Source organism: Bombus pyrosoma, linkage group LG9 (genome assembly GCF_014825855.1).
Source record: "Bombus pyrosoma isolate SC7728 linkage group LG9, ASM1482585v1, whole genome shotgun sequence".
NCBI lineage: Eukaryota > Metazoa > Arthropoda > Insecta > Hymenoptera > Apidae > Bombus > Bombus pyrosoma.
In genome coordinates, this window is record NC_057778.1 from 2,295,139 (window position 1) to 2,309,841 (window position 14,703).

The 14,703-nt window shown below is 31.5% G+C and overlaps 1 protein-coding gene across 3 annotated transcripts in view; it reads left to right on the forward strand.

The window, feature by feature from the left end:
• LOC122570828 (muscarinic acetylcholine receptor M4) overlaps positions 1–14,703 on the forward strand; it is a 73,437-nt gene that overhangs the window by 11,945 nt on the left and 46,789 nt on the right. Inside the window, exons 1-2 of one of the 3 annotated variants that reach the window (XM_043733692.1) lie at positions 4,685–5,468; positions 5,548–5,987. The exons of 1 other annotated variant lie outside the window; for it this stretch is intronic. The gene's annotated coding sequence lies outside the window, so the exon portion shown is untranslated. Of the gene's footprint in view, positions 1–4,684; positions 5,988–14,703 lie in introns of those variants that run through there. One more of the 3 variants, XM_043733691.1, reaches the window with a different exon arrangement.

Here is a 14,703-nt window from a genome sequence, read left to right on the forward strand (position 1 = left end):
CCGTGTTTACAAATACGGAATATCCATTGTTAGGCTCTTAGGCCGCAATTACTTCACACTCAAAACACAGTAAATTGTATTTGAAATTATTTTTCCAATAGCGAATAGAGTTTCAGAGATTAAAGTGAGACGACGCGACGTGTATATGCATTGTAAATAGTACTTGTCGCAACTAATCGGACACAAAAGGCTGCATCTACCTGAACAATAATATACTCATTCTCGCGTTGTTGGTGATTAATTGTGTTAAATTAAGTTCTTCTTTCTATAAAGTATAATAAAATACAGTGTTTCCACTTTCGAAAAGTTGTCTGCGCATTTCTTACAAATACGCCTATTATCTTTTATTTCAAATTATCGTGTATCCATATATAATATTATTCCCTAATATTAAATAGATCTTAAATAGATAGAATGTTTATAATGAAAACTTTTTGTATATGTGATACACTTTACGTCTATAATATATAAAATAATAACAATATCACCGACTAATATCTAATCGTATAAATCTCTTTTCAAAATCAGCACACGACAAAAATATTATTCTCTCATTCACTACAACAGTTAAAAAATTCTACCAAATGTACAAATTGGACAAATTGAGAATGTAAAGAATTAAATAAAAAAAAAATTCACTACACAATATTAACATATATCTATAACGTTATTAATAATAATTATTGATTCTTTTCTATACACAAAAGTGCATAGTGATATCAAGTGGATGGATATCTAGAGGTGTATTGAACGGGGTGAGGTGCGGTCACTGAATGTGATGTCCATAGTTCCGGGTATCTTTATCAAAGAATAACGAGATAGTTTTTTTTGGTAACCAGTCTGGTCTTTGCATATGCGTAAGTAAATATTAGCGGAGGATGATGAGGGTCTCCGACCATTTTCTCCCTCCTTTTTCCTGTCTCTTTTCACGTGGCCATTCTCACGTTGACCACCCTCGACATAGCAGTCCGTTCATTCATTTCAGCTTCCGTCGCGACGTCATTCTGAAACCCTGTCTTTACCTGTGCTCTGGTCTCAGAACCCCCATCAAAAACCTTTTTCTGATGTTACATTCATTCGAACAGATATCCAAGACAAGTCCCTCCTTACCTCAGGGGTAAAATTTTTCAATGCTCTTTTTCGTTTCATAACCGAACCCCATTGGGCGTCATATATATTGCTATTATAGGCAAAACTATTTCACACAGATATGTGTATTTATTATACACATTCAATTAAAAATAATTGATATTGAATAGTTCATGTTGGAAGTAATCATTATCAGTGAATTGTTATTTTAATTAAATACATTGTCAAAGACATTCGTTTTAAACACTTAAAAAGCATTAAAATCAATCGTTATTCATGAATTGTCACTCTAGACGACCCTCGTACATTAGATCTTATACGTTGTCATACATCTTCTCTAAGATTTAAGAAAATGGGTTTAAGCGATGGTAGATTGAAATATTTTTTAGAAACTAAGAATTATTTGTTACATATTTCGAACAGATTGATGAAAAATGATACCATTATTAATAAATGTTCTAGGGAATGTTAAAGAACGACTTCAAGTTAGTTAAACTAATTTTATTGGCCGTACTGTCACATCTTGTACGATATATATTTTAGTTTAACGTCATTGGTAAATATAAATAATGACAACATTTGTATAATGAATGCAAACATTGCAATAAAGTGTCAGTATTCTTGCTGTATATTCTGTAATGTTTCAACTTTCGTTTGTACGTTAGACGCTTCTGACTTCAATGATACGAAGCATGTCATGAGAAATAAACTGCTACTGCAGTCATATAAAAGGAAATATAAGATACAAAAAAAGAATTTCCTGAACGTAATATGAAATTTTACAATTGTTTATCAAATAAATTCATATTATTTCCATTCGGTGGAAATGGACAGTATTCATATTTATGCGAAGCAATATATGCTACTAAATAATTTACATATAATATATTTAATATAAATATTAAACAAAACTAGTTCACTATCTTTACTTTTGAATCCAGAGAATCATATATATACAACGAAGGTAAATTTTAATATGTTATTTTAATTTATTGCAATAAATATAAGAAGCATATATAATACAACTTATTGTATTATGCCCTGCATGTTGCTTTGTAATTTGTGAACAGCGTGAAAAATCTTATATCTGATATACAAAAATTTTATTTTTAATTTCCATGAAAAAAACTTATGAATGTAACTGCGAATTTTTCATTATATTAATCCCTCGCTAATTTTATACATTTCCTGTCAAGAGGCAAATCAAGTTCGAAAAACAAGAAACCAATGAGAGTTAAGATTTCAATTATTCAATCTGCAGAAACCAAACAGAATCTACCACTCAATGATCCAACAACCTAGCAATTAATATACTATTATGTTTATCAATTACATAACAACCTCCTATATGTCAAAGCATGTATATGAATGGCAGTCCAATTAAACATATTTTTGACCCAGTTTAAAAGACAAGTCCTCAGGAACGCGTGTACCAAAGGGGCGAATCAACTGATCCCTGTGTTGTTCGTGACGCTATGTTGCTTCGCTCGTGCTCCTGTGGCACGGTGTTAATTTTGGACTGTGCTCGATCACACATCCTCGTCAAAGGAGAAGATTGGGATCAGCGATAGAGCTTTGCATGCGCCGACCTACTGCCGTTGCACAGTTTGCAGCGTGTCGTGTATCTCCAAAAGCTGTTCGTTAATCGACGTGATCACGCCGCGCCGCCGTGCCGCGATGTAAACTCGTACAATTAGTTGAACTTCGAGATAAGCCACAGCGCGAATTCATGCAAACCCCTTCTTTTATTTTTCGAATCGAATCTCGAACAATACCTCAAATCTTATGGCTTTGCCGACTTGCTCCGAACGCGTAAAGGACATTTTCATAGCAAGTCTCGTTATTCTGTCTCGTTGTGAATTTCCCATTTTAATTTCACGCGCAGGTGTGGATAGTGCTTCATGAAGAAATTTGAACATTTACTATAAGAATTTTTTGTGGATGTGTATGTGCGTGTTATATGTATAAAGTATCTGGAAATCTTATTAATATTGAAGAAAGACTTAATTATCATAGTTATTTGTAAAGTTAGGACGAACTTATGTAATTAATATTATTAATGCTAAAAATGGTTTTAATAATATATTGAGAATTATTAAATCATTGACTGTTCAAATAGTTCATAGATATCATACTACTGAAATTATTGATTTATTTGTAGGTACATGTTACATTTTAAGCAGCCTACTGTGCTTGATTGTAATTAAAGCTTAGTGTTGCAATCAGTATATTAGTATATGTACATATACTCACTTTGTAATATATTGCTCACAATACTTATTAATAATACATCATGTTTAATAGGAGTATAATGCGTACGAGTCTATACGACTCAATTCATCAATTGTGAAAACATATATTTCTACGTATTTAAAAATAGATATTTATAATTCCAGGAAACAACGATCATAGAAAAACTGAACACGTTTGATAAATACATATGTACTTCCGATGAGTTTTCATACTAGCTTTAATGTAGCTAATAATAATAGATAGAAAAGCTTTTCCTGTTTACCCTGATAATAGTTACTTTGTTAACTCGAAAGAAGATAAAAATACGTAGGAAGCAATAGCTAAACGCGAAGATAGTATAAGCTGAAACAAAATGGTCACTTGAATGAAAGAATATAAGGGTATAAGAATGAAAGAATGCTACGGAACTCGTTCTGTAAGTGTGTTTGTTTGGAATTTCTCCTCTTTTTGACTTTCCTTCCTACGAATTTTCATCTTATGTCTGACAATGCCTATTGTGTTACCTCGTGGTAACAGTAAGTAACGGATGTGCAAAGCGAAATATCATGTTTTATCTCGTCCTGAATTTTTAATATAATTGACCGGATCTTTGTTTCCGTATCCAAACAAAAAATTAAAAATATTCAAGTAATAATGTGTAAACCGAGGTCCACGATACATCATTTATAAATATTGTAATATTTCAGGGATTTTAATTTGAAAGTTTTGGTGGTTTTATGTAAATGTATTTTTAGAGGAATAATGTCAAGTACTATTTGTACCATAATTTTGATATTTAGTATACTCGAATTTAATATCAGTTTTTAATAATCGTTAATGTTTCGCTCACCTCTTTACTGCAGCGATATTAAATAAATTTTCAAAGAATAAAGTGTACGTAACCTGAATGCGTACACCAATTGCAAATAAAATATCTTGAAAATAATCGAATCAACAAAGAATGAGGAAATATCGCGTGTGCATAAAAACAAGATAGCTATTGAAGATCAAAATCAAGATTTAAATTCAAGATAAAAGACATTTGCATCAATTCTTCAAATTTATCAATTTTCTTTACAAGAAATTCAAAATCCCTCAAAATTCCTTGACACAGGTGAATTAATCGCTACACAGATGCTTCTTCTATTAACTTTACTAATCTCAAAGAGATTATTACGACTATGACGATTAAATCGATAATAATTTTCGTTAATCAAATTTACCATACTTTTCGAAAATGCAAAATTGAGATAACCATAGAAAGGGAACTAAAAGAGGATGCGATGACAAAAAGAAGAGGGAAACAAGCACAAGACAAGGAATGGAAAGGGGATAAGAAAGGAAGAATAAAAGAAGGAATGCGAGATATTAGCGTAATATTATAGTAGAAAGCAGTAGAAATGCATAACATCTCTCGAATATAGAAGATCACCTAGTAGTTAATATATCAGTCTAGTGGCGCGTCCACGTGTCGTCATCAGAATCGAGTGGCTCATTGTTAATTCACACACCTAAACGTCACCTAGGTTCCTCGGCGATTATGAAGAAAACTAGGTGAATTGATAACAACGGTACGGAGGAACGATTCATCCCTGTACGCGAACGTCGAAGGGCGCCAGACACTGGTGCGCAAGCGTCTCCTGGAACGAGGTTGACGACGCTGCACGGAATCGCGACGCTGACGGCGCTCACTTGAATTCTCGCCGCGTGTCCGTTGGCCGACTCGCCGTCAAGTCCCATTCGGAGCAGAGTTTGAAACGCGACGGAGCCGGAAGTAGCGCGCTTCCGCCACCAATCCTTCCGTCGTACGAGATCGACATGTCTTTTTAGATAACAGAGATATATTCCTTCAGATGGTTATACTCGATTCCGTCGTTCTTCTCTGTCATCGAGCTTCACGAGGTTAATTAGTTATTTCTATAATCGAGCTTTAATAGCTTCGATACACTTGGTCGAGTTATGTGGTGCGCGGGTGACGAGAAAAGACAGTGGAAATCGTCCGTAATTAGTAAAAGCCTTAGAAGAATATGTTGCACAGAGTCTCCAAGAACGATGTATGTATTTTATCAATCCGTACGATCTGAGTCTCCGGTAATGCTATTTTACTGCTAAAAGGGATCTTGAAACGTCGATACACGAGTGATGAGGTAGGAAGAAAAATCGGGGATATGGTCAGAGCACTTTGACAATAAAGAGAATACTCTATCAGAGGTGAAATAATTTTAGGATTTCATTATTCCTGGCAAATTCTTCAGATTCTGAATCGTTCTAATACTACAACTCTCGAATTATTCCAACACGGTTAGTGAATTCTGAAAATTCGAAAAAGTGATGGAACCTTTCGTTACCAGATTATTTATTAACTGGGGAATCAGTAGTCAATTCTGGTGATACTTGCGCCCTTTCGTTATCGCTGACAAGTCGAATCAATTTTTATGAATGAAAAACATTCTGTTGGATTTCCTTCCTCGGGTTTCTTGCGGTGATATCATTCGTGAATTGTTAAACTGTAACGTGACAATTCTGTACCGATCCAGAACTTCGAAATACCGGAAGATGAAACTAAGAACTCAGACAGGCATGACAAAGTGGAACACCGAGAATTGAAGTTTTGGGGATTTATGTGGCCTACTTCGGCGTAGTCCTTCTCTCCAAGGATACACAAGGTATGTTACCTATTACTTGTTGCCTTTACGTACTTTATTTATTTCTGTATTATAATTTTGTATCTCATATCTTGAATTTTCATTATTTTGCATTTGAACGTTGTATTATATTGCTTGAGCTTCAAACATTTCAAACGCGTCTTGAATTATAACGAAACAATGTAATATATACCTAATAAGTATGACTTAATGAACTATGTCATGGAGAAATTAATAGAAATTTCTGTTGGAACAGTGAATTAACAATACTCGGATAATTAATTAATATTCGAACAACTTAGTTTGAATATTATTGTAAGGCCACTTTTCACTAAAGCATTGTCAATCTTTTATCAGTTACAGAAGTCGAACTAGAATTATACAACTTTATCAGTGATAGAAATATCATTTCAATTTTATTATATTTCATTCGTAATTGGAGAAATAAAAATTCTGTATTATGGAAATTTATTTGCAGTTGAAAATATTGTCGGATAACTACTCTTCAGCGACAATATCTTGTGATATTTATGAAATTCCATTTGTCTAATTTATTTACGAGACATTAAAAGCTCCTTTACATGCCTGCAAATTTGATATTCCATTCAATTTAACATATTGTTTTAAGCGTTCGCGATTTTCACGGTAATCTCCTTTCTCCCTTGAAACAACGAATATATGGTAGAACGTACGTCGCTTTGCTTTACTATTTGTGCGTGCGTGAAGTTGTCGATCGATTATTGAAAAAATTATACATTCCAACGATCATGCTTTGTTTAATAAAAATGTAAATTCATTGCCCGTCTCACCGAGAAAGGGGAAATGATTACATGGAAAATCTTCCACGCGGAACAAAACGAAAATATTGGAGTTTATTCAAATTCAAAAATGACCGATTGGTACCGTGCGACTTTCATGCTAAATAAAAACTCCAATTTTCAATGGTGCCAACTGTAATGTGGATGGACTCAGAACCATTTATTCCACTCAACCAAGCGATATCCAAACTATGATTGACACAGTTAGAATAGATAAAAGGAATGCCGTGACAAAAAAGGGTGTTATTTTGGTTTGGCTTTGATGTTTATATCGATATCGTGGTTTATTTTAGAAGATGAATATTATATAGAAATCTATAATTGAACACAATCTAATACCAAGATATAATTCGTTTATACATTTTAGAAATATTTTCATATACCATACGTTTGGAATTATTGTTTCAAAAGGGATAATTTTATATTTATTATGTATATATTATTGATAATTCGAAAGAATATTTTTTTTTTATTATTTCATTTGTGCTTTACAATCTGTCCAGCTGGACATTCGGTAAATTTTTCTAGCTTTATTGCTAAATAACATGTGGATGGCTACCCCCAGCGGGATACCATCTTCGAGTTTGTCTATTTTATTTCTTTAGTGAGGTCAGTGGGGTGTTTTCTCTTTAGTCTTCTTCTTACAAAGATTTGGCTCGCTTCAGCAGCCAGCTGGTTTGGGTTCGAAAGAATATGAATTACAAATCTAATATTAAGTGAAGGACAATCTTCGAAGCAAAATTATCGGTTTAAAATTCGGGTTTCTAGAATGTGACAAGAAATTATTTATTTAATTAAAGAAAAAATTTATGCATGATTAGAAGGATTTGTATATCGATCCAAATTTCTATATCAGAATATAATAATATAATATAATATGTATATAATAATATAATAAAGTATGTATAATACAAAATTATATGTATTTCTCAAATACTTCTATATTGTTATAAGGATTTCTACGGGATGTATAAGACAAATTTTATATATCTAGATAATATAAAAATATTTTTTTTTATTAATAAACAGTATTTTATACTCTTACAGAGACCTTATAGTAACATTTTTAGAAGGGTTCTTTATAAATACGCAAGACATACTAGAATGCGGAAATGATAATCTATGTATAACGTATTAATCAAAGTGAATATTTAATTTTAGTTTTTAAAGCAAACTTGATTACGTAAAAAGTATGTAATTGATGTATTGAAAGCTAGTAATATTATAGGTTTTCATTTTCGCATCAGCACTTTTAAGAGATATTAAAATAAAATTAGGGAAACGAAATTTCATTTTCTATTAAGTTCAGTATTTTAGCATGAGAATCGGAGGATTAGTTGATAGTGAACGCAAAAGGATTCTAGTTCGTGCGTTCTATGTTGAACTTCTAAAGGATAATCGATAAATATCGATTAGTTAATTCTTTGTGAATAGAGAAAGGTGTATTTGTATTATCCTGTCATGGTCACTCAGTACAAAGAGTGATATAGGCCGAAATACTCATTATCCTAACTAACGCTGTTAAAAATTAATATTGCACGAATAGCTGCAGAGAATAAAGTTTTGTGAAGTGTAATGAAGCAACGCTGAATATAGAAACCTATGAAACTTCTTCCCTTTATGCGTATTATTACAATATACGATAAAATTAGGTTTCAAGGACGTTAATGCAAATTTCCTATTATGTTCAAAATATTCATCTGTATTATTAAAAATATTCATTCGTTGTTTCTGCAGAAAATTTTCATATACATATGTGTTCTAATACCTTTGCATAATTAAATTGTAATTCAGATTAATTGATTGTAATATATATATATAACATAATAAAATATAGTATATATAATATATATATAATAGCAATTTCTTTAAAAATTCATGGTTCTCATGTAACGTAGAATGATTACACTAGTTTAAAAAATAAATGAGAGAGAAGAGTATGTCGAGAGTAGATTAGTCACAGCGACGCTTCGTAGTAACTAATACATTTGATGAACTATTGAGTAAACAATCGATAGCAATTGCGATAGCGATTTAATTACATGCTAGTGATACATGCAGTAATGTATTTAAGTAACAAATGAAATTGGAAAAATTATCTTAAATTTTATTTTAGGTAATTAAAATGCAAATTCATATATATATATGTTAAATATAGATCATCTTTCGATATGTAAACAAAAGTTGTTTAAACAGAGCATGTTAATTCAGGAAACAAAAATTCCTCTTAAACGATTTCCATGTTCAAAATTAGTTAATTAATACAATTATTGAAGGGAAAAAAATTGAAATTAGATTATTGTATGGAGAAACGTGAATTAATGAATGAGTTAGAGAGTCTGTTCTCGTATATACTTTTATTCGAAACGTTTATATCAAATTCTGTAATAAAATATCTTTCGATAAACTGGAGTGTTATAATCAGAATTTTATCGACAGATTCAGTGAAATCTGCTTAACGCACACGGAAATCGTTAAAAAAATTCTGGATAAATAGTTACAGCCGCTGTAATATATCACGAAGAACGACGAATCACATTTTGCGAAAGAGCTGATAAAGTGCACGCTACGAGCACACGCCACCCTTCTTGAATTTGTGTTTAACTTAATACGGAAAACCCGTCACGAACATCTTGAGTAATAAGAAATAAGAGCGAATTTCACTCTTAGAATATTTTCGACGTAATGTTTCTACATGTTTTGCTGAGACTTTATGAGTATGGTCAGTTTGAAATAATTACTTACCCTCGCACGCAACGATTAAGGGAACACGTAAAAGTTTTATAATTCCAGAAATTAATTAGGATATTAGTTATGAAATATATATTAATTAATTAAAAAATGTAATATCAGCTTTAAGACAGTATTATGTAATATCGTCTAAAAATAATATAGTGATTTTTATTTTATATATGTACTTACAATGATGGAACAGGAAACTATGATTATTTAACTGGAACTATCTCTAAATATGTTAATGTATTACAACTAAAGTAACTAAATCGGTACAACTAATCAACTTCTAAATGACAACTCACAACTCACAGTTTAACTTAATCAACGACAGCAAACCAACACTTTCTCCACCAAAGCATCCCTTTATAATAATTTTCGTACTTTCACCACACACGCGTGTTTCACAGTTGTCCATAACTAAAGATGGTCACCTACGCCTTTCCAAGTACCCACTTTTCTTTGTTTGCTATTTTTATTAACATTTCTGAGATAAAAATAGCTATATGACAAATATTATTGTCTCTGAATTATTTATATATTCAACTTGTATTTAAATTTATTTATTTAGGTAATATTAGTTTATGTAAATTATTCTGACCTAACAAGCAGAGTTTTGCAACTCGAAATAGATTACGAACATCAAATAAACGGAATATAGTAAACACGATAAGTCACGTTTTCTTTCTCTGAATTTTATTCCGATTGAATATTGAAGTGCACGGTCAAGCATTGAATCGATAAATCAAATGTTGAATTTATTTAACCTACAAGGACTGGTTTTTCACGAAAGCATTCTTATATTTAACAATTCTCAATATTCATCCGCTGGCATTACCTTTGCGTAAATTTGACTTTTTCTCGCTTAAGTGATCAATAGATTTTAATAAATCTCAATCACAATGGGATAGTTTATTGGAAACTATTAATTTCAAACGGGGGTTCGTAATTTTAGCGTACAGAAGGAAACAATGTGACGTCAATGATAACTTTTATAAACTGAAAGGCATCGTACTAGGTACGTCATAGCTGGCAAAAATGCTAAACATAACATACATACAATTATAATCAATTATAACTAATATATATAAAATTATAATTAATTATAATTATATTTTTGTGAGTCAGAAACGGAGAAAATATGATTGAAATATTACATAAATTTTTGCATCGTGTGCATATCGTGTGCATTCTGTATGAAGAAATGATAATGATTTTCTAATTTTCATGCTTGTAGGCTAGAAACCAGTCTATCCTATACCCTATCTAAATCTAACGATACAAACTTTTTAGAGACTGCTACTAAATCTACGAAGTTTTGTAAAAAGTGTTACGATATAGTGTTATGTCAATCAATATTTTCGAAGCGTTCAAGGTAATATCAAAGCATACATATATTTGATATTAAAATCATATAAAAAGAAACAAATTGGTACTACGTATGCAGTTGATTTGACAATATACCATGCAAATAAAATATGAAAAATATAATTTATTATGTTTTCATAAATGCATAAACGTGCGCAGTCCAATTTTCACCTCAATGCGAATTAATTTACCATCTTGTATGCGAATACCACGTGACGATGTAATATTACGAACACCTAGTAGCAACAACTACCAGTAACAGTATTACTTTCAATAGTGATATAACTGTAGTCCTATTACACAAACGAGATAGATATTCAGCGTTCCATAAAGGAATAAACTGAATGCTATATCATCGGTCACAGAAACGTGCACGTTGAAACTACTCGGGGATAGCAATTACACTCTGTGTCATTATTAAAGCGTAATTCTACAAAATTGCTGTTTCTTAACCGTGACGAGTTTAATTGCATTTATACGAACTCGCTATTGGACCGATTTCTAGACAGAGGACGTAATACATCGGCTACGATTAAAATGGAAGATAATAGCGCGAAGATTTCGTTTCGTCTTTTAGCTAAGCGAAGAGTGAAAATAGTTCGTGTCACGTGCCATGTGTCACGGATGTCACGAATGTAAGTAAAGTCATGAAAAGATCAGAAATTCCACTGGACCGTGATGGTCGTTTGCGTAGAATACTGAAATGAGAAGCATTCTGCAAAAATGTTTTCTAATTGTAATACTAAATCAATGATTTAGATATTCTTGGGTTAAATGTTGTTTATGGTATTAAAAGGAACGTTATAAAATAAATCTATAAAATGTTGAGATACTTTTATGCGCAAGTAATAATCCAAATGTAATCTTTCCGATGAAGTAATACATAAATCATATGAAAATTACTAAAATTAATAAATTCTTCATATGTATACATTTATCATTCATTTATTCGGAAATATATTTTATGCCGCGAATGCAACGTTTTAATACTAAAAGAAGATTAAGTATCGAATAATGCAGTTCATCTTAAATTTATAGCGTTGTTCCTGCGTAGAAATAAATGATGAATCTGTCTAAGACATGTTCGAATCTATATAAGAGATTTTATAGTATAAAGTACGATAAATTTTTCTACAGATCCTGATGTTACTAATTCTATCCCTAACTGCAATTTATTACGACCAATTTATTCATACAAGGCCGTGCTTTATCATTAGATAATATCAATAGACTCAAAGATTAGGAAATCATTTCTGCATCGATGTTTATGTTTAATTCGCAACTAGTTTATTTATCGTGATAATAATGCAAATGGCTCTCAAAAATAGTATTAGCGGGTCTAATGGATGCGTGCTATCTATTCTCATTATACTTATCTATCTATAATAATCGAACGAATTTCATTATATTTAAATAAAGGATTCAAATCGATTCCTCTAGGAGAAATAAATCGGATGTACGCAGTCGCACAGTACAGCTATTGCAATCGTTGCGTAGAAATTTGTATTTATTCACGCTATTCGAGACGCGAAGAATAGGAACGTTAGGTATAAACGTGGCTCGTTCTCGAGATATTATTGGGTTGTACACCGTTATCGCGATTATCCGTTTTCATTGTTACATACAATATATGTTAAAACATATATCGACGTTGTAAAAGTCGTCTGACTGCTATAGTGACGAGAATATACATTTCTAAATCGCGATGTAACAAATATCAATGTAATATTATTTGTATAGCTAAGACACTTTTAATAATATACATAGTTTTACTTTGGTTTAGTAAGTAATCACGTAAAAATAATTACACCTAGTATGAATATAAGCATGTAACGAATAACTTATTATTAATGGAAGACATGAAAATGTTAAGAAAAATGGTTATTTCACGATTTTTTGCAGAATATGCTATTATAGACTATAACAATATTATATCGTTATTCATGTTCGATAAAAGTAATAGGTTTATTAATATCAAAACTATTGGATAAATCCTACCAAATGAAATATCATCGTATTTGGAATATTATATTTCTTGAACATCTTTTACTTTTATCTCTTTTTAAGAGACAAAATTTATAACACGCGTGTGCTAGACGTATATCGAATATATGATACTAGACATGAATATTTATTTTAAGATTAATTCTTCTGCCACAAATTATACGCATTACAATGTCCTATTATCGTGTTTAACGAATCAGAAGAAAATGAATTTCATTTTTAAGATAGAACATAGAAAGATGCAAAAACATGTATGACTCCATAACAGAAGAAGTAATACACCCTATGGCACAAATGTACAATAATGGACCACCTAAATCCCTAAGTGATGTTTTTAAAGCCGCTTAAGAGAAGAATGAGAAACGTTTATGACAATCTCGCTTATTTGATACGCAGTGGAGATCGATAGCAATATGTTGAGCGTCGTGTCATTCAAAGGAGCATTTCGTTCGTATAGGTACTCGCCACTTTTATAAAAAGATATTTCGTTACTTTCATATCCTTTATAGTAACTTTTCATACCCTGTGTATCCATAGTCATATGAATAACCTTATTCCCGCTAAATTATCCCAATATAAATTGAATTTAATATATTCCAATAAATAATTATAATATTAAAATACCTTTATATGTATAAAAGATGTTTGCATGATTTTTAATTATAAAATATACTTTGTTTGTGTCTAATACTATATCCGGAAAATATCTTTTTCTGAATTTTATACAGTTTTGAAGATTTTACCCGTTATTTATTTACAAATTTAGATACCTAACGACGAATAGCACGTTCATTAGCAGTAGCCTCTTCAAAAACTATATTAATATTACGTGCGGCGTTGGCCGCAGGATGGCTAAGTTTAACGTTAGAACTAACGATCTGTAATATACTAGAATAAGGGTGCTACACATAGATGATTATAATTAAAGTGGAAGGATGAAAATAGATAGACATATATAATTCTGCTTAGAAGTTAATTCTTCTTTCTTCTCAATAGAAGTTAATTTCGCCAAAATCACCTTCCGTTAAAAGCGCTTGTTTTTAGATATCGCAAAAATAAAAGATCTGAAATTCTTCATTTTGACGTTCTGATAGTTTTAGTGTTGAATTTACAAGAAGAAATGGCACGAGTTTCAGGCACATTTATTGTAACATCTCAAAGAAAATTCTACAAAATTCTCAACGCTATTTCAAACGAAAGATACACGAAACAAAAGAATATAGATCAACGTTCAATTTTATGTAACCCATACTGCAGAAAAAGAATTTAAAGAGTATTCAAATGGACATGTCATATCATGTTACAGCCGAATATTTATCTCGACTGTCAACTTTCAATTCCGGAAATTACTTGAAACTGAAGATTATTACAAAGGAAAATTTATGATAGTCACTCGTGAATATGACAACAATCTTTAATATAATATTTTCAAAAGTAATCAATTACTGTAAAATTTATCCAGACTGAGCATAATTTTCGATTATTTTCGATCATTTCACGCGTGAATGATAGTGAAGAAAAATGATTACTGGTACACGCGTATGTGATTGATCGAGACTTAAGACGTTAATCGTGCATGTCAAGCAATATTTGTCCGATCTTTGATCAGATGCACCGACGAAAGAAAGAAGGAAGAAAAACGAAACGATCGATTCAGATTAATCGCTGGGAATCTCATTAAAGTCGACAGGAAGGGAAGAAGCGTCAAACTAGGTTTATCGGCAGTTTTTTCTGCTCTTGGGAAAATATATTTGTATAGTTATATATCGATCTAATTCCAAGCTGCAGCGACTTTCATCTCCGCTGTCGAGGGA